The 11,969-nt window shown below is 27.2% G+C and overlaps 1 pseudogene; it reads left to right on the forward strand.

The window, feature by feature from the left end:
* The first annotated feature begins 9,847 nt into the window (after positions 1–9,847).
* LOC114175593 (putative lipid-binding protein AIR1 pseudogene) lies at positions 9,848–10,602 on the forward strand (annotated as a pseudogene).
* Positions 10,603–11,969: the final 1,367 nt, after the last annotated feature.

Here is an 11,969-nt window from a genome sequence, read left to right on the forward strand (position 1 = left end):
CTTCCATCAATTAATTACCCTACACGCAAATTATTGTTTATATATAGATAATATAATAATATAGTAATATAATCAACAAACTGACAAAACTTTATTAATTAGGATATTTTCCATTGAACCATTTGAAATAAAAAATTAATACGCCCGACAACACATACAATTAATTTACTTTTGAAGAAAGTTTGAAAACTTGTGCATACGCGTTACAGTTTCTTGTCTGTTATCAAAATAGAACTTCAGAACTAATTTTAATGATTCTATTTTACCAATCTCAGATCTTGAAGTTCTTTAGAAAATATCATTTAATCATACAAAAAATCGTGTTCGCATTTAGACATTTTAATGAGGATTGATCTTTCATTCAATAACTTTTCAATTTTTATTTTATTTATTTACAAAATATAAAATTATTAATCAAAATTTCATAATTAAGTACTCTCAGTATTTCACTATCAAATATATATATATATATATATATATATATATATATATATATATATATATATATATATATATATATATATATATATATATATAAAGATATATCACTTTTGTGTCCTTTTATTTTTTTTTTAATTTTATCTTCTTAATGTTACATTTTAAATTTAAGTAATATTCATTAAGAAAAATCTATTTTCCCAGTTTTATCATTGCAGAGTGTTTTTCTAAATTCAAATAATTACTTATTATAAAAAAATTATTTATTCTTTTAACATTTTAGTAATTACTTTTTCAAATTTAAATAAATACTCATAATAAAAAATTATTTACACAATGTTACTTATAACATTTTTTATTTCAATAACTAAAATTTATTTTATCTACTACTATATCAATAACTATATATCTATAATTATATACGCATTTTTATTTTTTCAATTTTACCTTTTTACTTATTATTTTAAAAATTTAAATAATTTATAAATATTTAAACAATATTTACGCCAGTATTGGTAGGGAGAAATATAATATTTTTTATGTAATTTAATTTGTAATTATTTTTTCTTATATATATATATATTTGTTTCTTTAATAAATAAAATACTAGATATTATAACACTCGTTATACATTAAAATGTTTTGAAATTTATCCTCATCCACAAAATCTTTTTGTTTTCTATTCATCCCCTTCCAAATTTTTTAATTTCAATTCACACAACCTTAAAGATTGCATGGTCATACTGGTAATTAAAAATAGTAAAAAGTATTGTACAAAAAAAATTGATCAACAAACAATTTAAATTAACATACCTTCTTAAAACATTCTGTGAGCAGTTACATAATTTGAAGCCTAAGACTACTGTTTCATTGATCTTGAAGGTTACCATGACGAGATAATGTGAAAACATTTTTTAATATTTTATAACGACAGCAGTAATTTGTTTTTGTCAAGAGAAAATCAGTGCCAAACTAATGAGCACAATCTATGCTTTTTATTATATGGTTCTTGATCAACCACTTATTCTTAATTCAGATTTGCTCCGATTCCACAGCTCATATATTCATGTCTTCTACTGCTTGAAGAACTTACTTTATGAAAAAATTAGGTGGAGCTAGAAAAGGACGAGAGAAAGAGTTAAATGTAATCTTATTTATTTATTTATTTAAATCTTTGGGAAGTAATGGTTCTTAGTATTATTGACATTTTGAGACATTTTTGAAGAGCAGAAAGATATTTGAACAATTTTGATCAATAGGGTTATATACAGTGCAGTGGTACATATCAATTAACGGTTTTTACTATGTGCTATGTCTTTGAACTAGATAGGTAGATATTATTGATTAATGCTAAAGTTCCATCTGTAGCTTGGAAACGATAATGATGATGGAAAAAGAATGAATATCACGATCATAATCAACTCTGAAAGTCAATATTACGATGTCATATTCAATATTTACGACTATAATAAGAAATTTAGTATATTTGTATTGCAGGTGCTGCTGATTTTTACGACATCGGCTTCCTAGATCCACATTTTCAGCAGGAAGCAATTGTCAAATATGATCACCACTCAACTTGAAAAAATGTGATTTTTGTTTATTTTCATATTTGACGTTGAAATTTATGTTTGACTGAGTTTATATTATTATAAATCCAAGTATGAGTTTAAGTTTCACATCGAAAGAAATGAGAAAAATTGAACATTTTATCTTATAAAAAGAAAACTCATAAATTTATTGTCTTAAAATTTAAAGTTAAAAGACAATTCCTTATTTGATTGGACCCAAATTTCATTAGTATAGTTTGTTTTCTCGATGAATCCCAATCATATATAAACAGATTTAATAAAATGAGATTTCTTTCATTTATATATTTTAAATTAGTGTAATTTTTTACCGAGGAGTTATGATCTCCAACCGTTGGTCTTGAATGAAGTTGGAACATGTTGTTCTCCACAATGAAAAAATGAAAAAGAAAGAAAAGAATAACTAATCACATGGTAATGATATCTGATGAGATGAATTTATAAATACTTTGTATACATGAAAAATTCTATAAATAAAATTAGTGTAATTTTTTACCGTGGAGGTATGATCTCTAAGACTCCGTCTTAAATAAAGCGAGAACTAAAAACTTGTTCTTATAATGGAAAAGAAAAAAAAGAATAACTAATCACACGCTAATGGTATCTTATGAGACAAATTTATAAATATTTATATACATGAAACATTGTACAAACAAAATTAGTAAAATTTTGTATCGAGAAGGTATGTTAGACGTCTCACATCGACTAAAGATAAAACTAATTCACAAGGTGGGTACAAATCTCACCTTACATGTTAGTTTTGTAGGGTTGAGCAAGTTTAAATTTAACTCTTTAATATGATCAAATTATGGATTAGAGTCTATCCTAATGAAATTTGATATTTGTTAGGTCTATTATTTTACCCATTATCGGACCACCAATTAATGTCTAGTCCCACGCATGAGATGTATATATCTCGGTGTGAAGAGAGTGTTGGAAGTTTCACATCGACTAGAGAATAAGGTCAATTCACAATATAAATAAGTACAAACCCCACCTTACAAACTGATTTTATGGAATTGAGTTAAGTTTAAAATCCATTTCTTAATAATATGATCTCCTACACTTCGTCTTAAATGAATTTGGAACAAGTCTAAAACTTGTTCACAACAATGAAAAACAAAAGAAAAGAATAACTAATCACATGCTAAGGGTATCTTATGAGGTAAATATATAAATACTTGTATACATAAAAACTTATATAAATAAAATTAGTGTAATTTTTTTACCCAAGAGATGTGATCTCCAGCACTTCGTCTTAGTCTTGAATGAAGATGTTGTTCTAGACAATAAAGGAAAACTAATTTCATGCTAATGATATCTTATGAAACGAATTTATAAATACTTGTACACATAAAATACTTATATGCATGCAAAATTCAATAAATAAATTAATATAAAAGATTATAAAAAGAATTATTTCATTCATTTATTTTATTTTACTATGTTCACACAAGATCATATATTACTAGTATTTTTTTTTTTAAACTGTGCAATTTTTGTATACCTCTATTAAAAATTGAAAACCCGCATAATATTTAATAACAATGATATTCATAATAAAAGACCATAGTTAAGAATGACCCGTACGCGTCAAGTTATGATTATCTGTGATTATGATGACAATAACGAAAGCATCATCTAAATAAAACTTTTTCATGATTAGACAAACCCTAATGGGCGACCTTACCTATCATATAATGAGAAAAAGGTTAAGAGAAAATGCGTGGATGATTAAACGTAACAAAATTTTGTTTTCTCCAATTGAGGAAATTCCATTCAGACACACAAACCTACCATTTCGCAACTATGAATATTTAATTAGGCATAATTTTGAGGCCAAAATTTACTACTGAATCTAGTGGGACGACTTTGTTTGTTGTAAGAACAGGGCGAGGTGACTTTTTCTGAGTTTACGCGTGAGTGGTAGGCAATGTACATTGTCGTGTCTAATGAACATTCTGTAGAGTTTTGATGAAAATGATGGTTCCATTTTTGTTAGATAACATAAACAGAGGATATCTAAAGTTGTGGTTGTAACGAGGAGATAACGTTGTTGGGGAGCATAGCAGAGTCATGGATGGAGATATGTGTTGGAGAAAAGGTTGTGTTTGAATGGCCTACTACCTTAATAATGTTTTACTTTACTCCATATTTTATGGTTTTTCTTGGAGATACTATCATCTACCACACTGTTTTTCATGCTAATTGCCCATAATATGCCAAGACTGCAACTTTGCCATTTGCACTTTCTTTGTCCGCAGCCTTAATGGAATTTACGAGTCAACCATCTTCTGAATTTCGGGCTTAGCGTTTAAATTATTGTATAATGAAAATGACTCCTACACACCCAAGATTTGGTGCCGACTTCACTCCTTTCATTTTTTTTTTGTTAATAGTCATTAAATCTCATTATTAGGTTAAAAAATCATAGTGATTGAGAAGAACAATAATTCTCTTAAAGTTACTTCACTTTGTGGCCTCTTTTGACACTAAAAGACATTCGTTGAGGATTATAAGAGGAAGTGTTTGTAAAACTTCTGAACTTCAAAGTGAAAACCTTGTTGAAAATCGAATTCCTATGTATGGCTGTTTTGTTTTATGTTTAACATTCTGAGAATGGATGGAAAGCATAGTGGCTCAAACCAGAAGTTTCATCATTACTGCCTCAAATTTTGTTTTATGTCTGACTTTCTGGCTTCTTATGAGCATGTTCCTGTCATCAATTGGCTTATTTTTAATCCTGTATTCTTGTGAGTTGTTATCAAGCACAGGTTGATCATGATCTAAATATTCTCTTCGTTTTTAATGCCATATGGGTATGAGTTAGGTTGAAGAACATTCAATTGAAACAATCAAAGATGGAGTGCAACCTTGTATTATTTTTCTGTACGGAGATTAGAAAGCTGAAGTTCTTTTTTTCCATTTAATTAATAATTGTTTCAATTATTAGTTTATGTAATAAATGCTGAGTTTAACATGTTCATTATTTCTTGATAATAATAGTAATAGTAATAACTATAATAGAGAATTTGAGACCCAGAATATATAAAAACTGACAGTTATAAATGAAACAAACAAAAAATTTCACATCAGGCCTATTTTTGTCATTGCATTCATATAATTAAACATTAATTAACAAAATTTAATTCGTTAACAGTATAAAATATTTATATTATTTAAACATACTTTCACGTCATCACGTTAGAAAAACTAAGGTAACTAACTATGTATAAGCACTAGAATTCTAAAGGCAAATGATATATAACAAGAATTATTGTATAAATTACTATTTTTGTTGTATTATATATTAGAAGAGACTCAAGGCTATTGCTATGTGCCATATTGCACTTTTATGTCCGTGATTCCCGTGATATTGTCCATGATTTTATGAAAAAAACATCAATAATCAGAATTAGTTAATGAATATTAAAGTGTTCAACCCTCAAACCTTTTCTTATATTTTATAAATAAATGACAGTAAGCATATTTAATATAATAAAAACTATAAAAGAAATTAATAACAATTTACTATTTAATCGACAAAATTTCGTAAAACAAAAATTGGAAGAATATTTGGAACTCGTTGTTCAAAAGTATTAAATTGATCATCAAGCTGAATATGTTTACACCAATTGATATAATTTAATGGGCTTTTAAATTTTTAAAGTATTTTTTTTTACTAATTTTGATACATAAAAAAAAAATACTAAAATTAGTTATCATACACTAATCTTATCATATGTATACAATTATGCCATTCAACATAATTGAGGATGTGATACTATAATATTTTCGAGCAATATATGTCTGAATCGAAATTCTTTGTTAGCCTTTTTAGCATTGTTATTTCCTGATACAAAAATATATTGATATTGATTTAATATATTTTGAATTATCAAAATTAATATTTATCAATGTATTTTTAAGACAACATAAAAAAAATCAAACTAAATCCAAATTCGTAATATCCTTGTTAAGTACGATAAAGATATTGTAAACCCTCTTTGTAATAATTTTTAATAGAATATAAGCTAAAGAATTAACATAAGTTAAATTAAAAGTTAAATAATTAAAAGGTCTCGAAGAAGTTAAACCAAAACAAAACTATTAATCTCTTGTTTAAAATCTTATTCCATTATGATATATAATTGAGTGAGTATATTTATAGGTGCGAAAGTTTCGGCTTTGAACATTGATCATGTGGTAGAAAATCTATCGATAAATTCTTGATAATGATGTTGTTTTGAAAATTCATTAGTAATTGAAATTTTGAAAATCTGTCAATAAATAATTCAATATTTTTTTTAAATTTGTGGGTAATTCAAATTTTTAAAATATGTTGATAATTTCGCTGATAAAATAGATATCAATTTTCTGGTTGAATTTGATGAAATATTTGTTATAAACTAATTAAAGATGAATGAGAAGAAGAAGAGATGAAGAAAAAAAGAAAAAAAAGTAGGAGGAGGAAGGAGAGGAGCGTGGGAGGAGAAAGAGGAAAATGATGTAGTGGTGAGGACAACAATCTTGTAGGTCACACAAAGGAGGAGGAGAAATAAAAAGAGAAAGAAAAGGAGGAAGAGGAGCAGAAGGAGAAAGATGAATGATAAGAGGAGGAAAAGTGGAAGGCAACAAACGCAATAACAACAACGATAATAGACGTGGCAACAATGACAATAAAGAGGAGGAAGAAGAAAAAAAAATGAAGATAAAGAAAAAAAACTAAATTGTGATATCTAACGGTTGTCAAAATTGGTTGATAAAACTGTCAATAAAATTTATTATTGTGAAATATCAAGTTAGAAGTAATATCAATTCTTTATAGAAATTTGATTCATGCCTTATTAGTATCAGAGTGAATCTCGTTATATGATGAGGTCTGATGAGGTCAACCTCTTCCTCAAACCAAGCCAAGAAAGCTCAACCAGAAACTTGTTGATATGATATGACAACATCAGATGGTACACTTTAAATTTTCTTAGTGAATCTTATTCTTCAACCATGAAAAAAATAAGATTGATAAGAAACAAAGCCTCAATCCTTTGAGAGGTAATCATCAATTTCTTTTACAAAGACAAAATACTGAGGTGGTAAAAATAAAGTTCGTAAAAGTTTATACAAAATCCTCTGAAAGTTAATTCTCAGATCTTTTACAAAATTCAAGGAAAAAATTCGGTTATATGAAATTATCTCATACTCAAATCACTCAATTTGATATAAAATATAATTATTCAGATACAAACAATTGCTTATCATAAATATATTATAAATTATATTTAATTACAAATGTATTTTCATAAGTATATTGAGTTAGAAGATGCACACAAGCCAAATTTTTACAAAATTCGAGAGAAAATTCACTTACAAGAAATTATCTCATACTCAAATTGATACAAAATATAATTATTTGCTTATAACCAACTACTTGTCATAAATATATTATAATTATATTTAATTACAATTGTGTTTTCAAAAGTATATTGGAGTTAGATTTGTATACTATAAAAGCCATTTTTATAAAATTCAAGGGAAAATTCACTTACAATAAATTATTTCATACTCAAATCAATACAAAATATAATTTTTCAGTTATAATTTATGATGCACGAATACGATACGTGCATCAGATATGACAACATATTTATTTTGAAAATAATAATATGTGATACGTGATATATGTGATATATGTATATTAAAAAACATAAAAAATATTTAAAATATGATAAATATTTGATTATTATAATATATGAATCCAAATTAAAATTACATGTATTAAAAATTGTCAAAATAAAAAATTATAAATTATTATCATTATAAAAATTTTACTATTTTATATTTTAAATATTTTTTCGATAAATATTTTAAAACATCCTACATATATACAGATATAAATTGAAGAAGAATCGTTATATAACGATTATAACCAATTACTTATCATAAATATATAATACATTATATTTAATTATAATTGTGTTTTCAAAAGTGTATCGGAATTAGATGGGGACACTGGATAAGCCAATTTTTTTTTTTTTAAAACAATTCAATGTACGAGAAATATATTGCTATTTTGTACACCATACAAACAAACTTATCATAATTTGGTCAGAGTGGATATGCCGCAAGGACAAAACTTCATATGGTATCTGCTTCATGCTCACACTAATTTAACATTGGAGATTTATATCACAATTCGTTATATCAGGTAAGAATTTTTCTAATATTTAGATTATGTTAAGTGGCATACTTTTTAATATTTATTTACATTTTTTAGTTTAATACAAGAATTTTATAAGCGATACATTTTAATAAGTCTTATTTGTATGGTAACATTTCAAACTTAAAATATAAGCTTTTATTTTCATAATATAAATTTATATTTAAATTTTATATCACGTTTAATTGAATTGTGTTATAATATTTAGATTTTAAACTGATAATTTAGTTATAACCTATGCTTTAAAGATATATCCGATTATAAATCATTTCACTACTTTGTTTATATTATTATATTTAAAAGAGATACAGTAATTGTTAAGTATATGGCATGATATTTTTTTAAGAAAATTTTAATCTTTAATAAATTTTTTTATTTAATAAATAAATAATTAAATAATTTTTTTTATTATAAAATGATTAAATATTTGTTGTTTTAGAAATTAACCCTTATTAATTTTTTTTTTAAAAATATATTTTTAAATTGCATTATTTAAAAAAAATTAATATCATTTTTAATAAATTATATCAATGGACCTCTTGTAATCATGTCAGTCAAAAGGTATAAAATTAGTTTTGTAATATTTGATAAAGTTATATTAATGTAATTTGATTTATACATAATATTATTATTATTATTATTATTATTATTATTATTACTTTCTAACAACTAAAATTTATTATTAATATATTTTTAAAATAATTATATTATGAATATCGATAAATTTATAATACTTGACAACTTGTAATCAGGCCAGTCCATGTAGATATATTATGTGAATATCGATAAATTTAATAACACTTTTCTGTTTAGAGTGTTAATGTAGATATATTATTCATCATTTTCCAAAAACTTAAACAAGTGTGTGATGGTTCATGAACCTCTTGTAATCAGGTCAGTCCAAAGGTTTGTATTTTGAGGGTTCAGTCTTGCACATGATCAGAAACAGCATCTTCAAACTTCACCTGCACTGTTACTGTTAATCACATTTATTTGAGATAAAAAAAAAAAAAAAAACCTTCATAGATCGATGAACATCATCAACTCCAGTGTCCATAATTGGACAAAGAAATTTTACTTAAACAACAAGCCTCATGGATCGGCTGACATGTGTGTACACAGTTTTATAGCGATTCCTCAGGAACACAACTTTCAAATAAGTTAGTTCCTAATATGCATATTAACTGTAATTTCGTATCTTGTTGGACGACAGGAGTTGAGTTGGAAGAGACAAGTACAGAGTAATAAGAACAACCCTAGCTCGTGTAATAATTCATTTTCAATAATCTATCAAAAATGACAAAAACCTGCAAATATATTATCCATTGTAAAAGCTAATCAATCTATTTTGAAATTTCGGAAACGAGTATACGTGAAATGATTTCATGGAGTTGACAACTAACCACACTGCAAATCGGTATATAGCTCCAAACTAGATATTATACAATATTATATTCCTTCGTCCCTGCTGACCCAATGCCAGCTTGTACAATTTTCATCCAAACCTCACTCACATCATCACGTGGGCCTCCAAATAAGCCTAATTATTTTAAACCTAAAAATTCAAACACACTCTCCGATCTCACCCTATAAAACCCCATTCATTCCTCTCCAATCTCACACACCAAACCAAACCACAGTGTTGTAAGAGTGAAGAACTTGTAACAGCAGTGTGAAATGGCTTCAAAGGTTGCTCTTGTGTTGTGTCTGAACATCTTGTTTTTCAGTGTGGTAAGCTGCACATACGTGCCATGCAACCCACCACCGAAAGCTCCGAAACACCCACCATACACACCTGTGCCAAAGCCACCTTCCACAAACTATGGGACTTGCCCTGCAGACACCCTTAAGTTTGGTGTGTGCGCTGATGTGTTGGGTTTGATCGGCGTGCAGCTTGGGAAGCCACCAAAGACGCCGTGCTGCGAACTCATCCACGGCCTCGCCGATCTTGAAGCCGCCGTCTGTCTCTGCACCGCTCTCAAAGCTAACATCTTGGGCATCAACCTCAATGTTCCCGTCAAGTTGAACTTGCTCCTCAACTACTGCGGAAAGAAAACTCCTAAGGGTTTCCTCTGCAATTAAACAAACACTTTCATAAACTTAATCACCATGTCCTAAGCTTTTCTGTTTTGCTATATTCGTTATTCATCACTATTCTGTGTACTTAGTGTTCCCTCTCTGCTGCTATTGCCATTTACCTAACGAACACTTCGTTCGTACTACTGGTTTTGGCTATTATTATCCTTGTCATGGTTTAAAACTGAAAGACTCCTCCCTGGGTCTTTTTGTTAGCCTCAATAGTTGTTTGTATTCTAAGTGCTATTTCTACCAATAAAATTTCTACATTTAAGCTTATAAGATTAAGTATTCCTCTATCGTTTTTTTTTTTCTTTTCATATATACAAAAGAAAGAGACGGCGCGTGGTTTTGTTGTTCTTAATTTAATCGTCTTTTTCTTTTCTAAACCGACTGCATATAGAAAGATTGAGATGGGAGCTTTTCAATAATCTTTCGCATAAAAAGAGAGCAAAAGAGTACAGAAGGAAAAGAACAAAGTAGAAGATTTTCACTTTCTTTCACCTGTGAAATTATTATGGCAAATGATATGACGGAACTGATTTGCCACTTTAGTGTTTCAAGTAGGTAAATTATGGATTATAAAAGCTGAATAAGTTTTTCTAACCTTTGTGTTGGAACATGATTGAGACTCTTGGTGGGCAAGCTCAATCATAATTGATTTATGTTTTGGAATTTTGTTTCTAAAATTGTCATTTGCCACAACCTGCTTCACCTTGTTATGTATGTGTATATTCATCACATCCCGACATATTACACGTATAACAATTATGAGAGTTTATAATATTTACAGTCGCAGTAAGTATACTACTTTATGAGTAATGTATACGTTTCAAAATGGAAATATTCGTTGAAAATAAGGGCATCTTTTCCTTCAGAAAATAAGCGCGGAAGATCCTAGGAGAAAGAATTTTTGTCCTATACTATACCTTGTAAATAATTGGATGAAATATTGTAAATGTTCCAATAAAGTCCCATCGAATTTGTTATTGAAGGGAGGAAAATATAATGGTTGCAAGATTTAATGTTTAATTATGATTGAAGTACGAGGGAGTCAATTGATAAAATAATTATACATAATATTAAAAACTAAAGGTATAACATGATTTTCTACATTCTTAACATTTAAAGTTCGAACAAAAAGTTCAAATATAACTTTCATAACTCTCAAAGTTTTTTAACCATAAATATCACAATTATTAACATTAACATTTAGAATAAGATAGAAAAATGACAAGTGCCGATTTTGTCCTTTTAAGAAAAAGTCAATTTGATGCTGTATTAATCACTTTTCATGAATCCGTATTGTGAACATTTTTTTAATGGTTTAACTAGTTTTTTTGCATAGTATTTTTTTTTTGGGCGGTTTTCTTAAATTGATTCTATGGTTTATTTTTGTTTTTAGTTCGACCAATTGGTTTTTCAAAAATATTGTTTTGATGCTATTTTATTATTTTAAAGATAAATTAAACAAATTAAGTATTGAGTGTAGATGGCCAACGGATTGGAACATTCAAGTGTTCCTTATTGTATATATTATTTTTTATTGATAAAAGAAATAAAGTATTCAATGTAGATAGTACCCGTTATTCTTCTCATAAATTTACAATAATTCACCATAATTTCACTATAATAGCCATTCAATTACT

This window comes from Vigna unguiculata, chromosome 3, assembly GCF_037176805.1.
Source record: "Vigna unguiculata cultivar grain cowpea cultivar isolate G323 ecotype 2 chromosome 3, ASM3717680v1, whole genome shotgun sequence".
In the NCBI taxonomy this organism is placed as follows: Eukaryota; Viridiplantae; Streptophyta; class Magnoliopsida; order Fabales; family Fabaceae; genus Vigna; species Vigna unguiculata.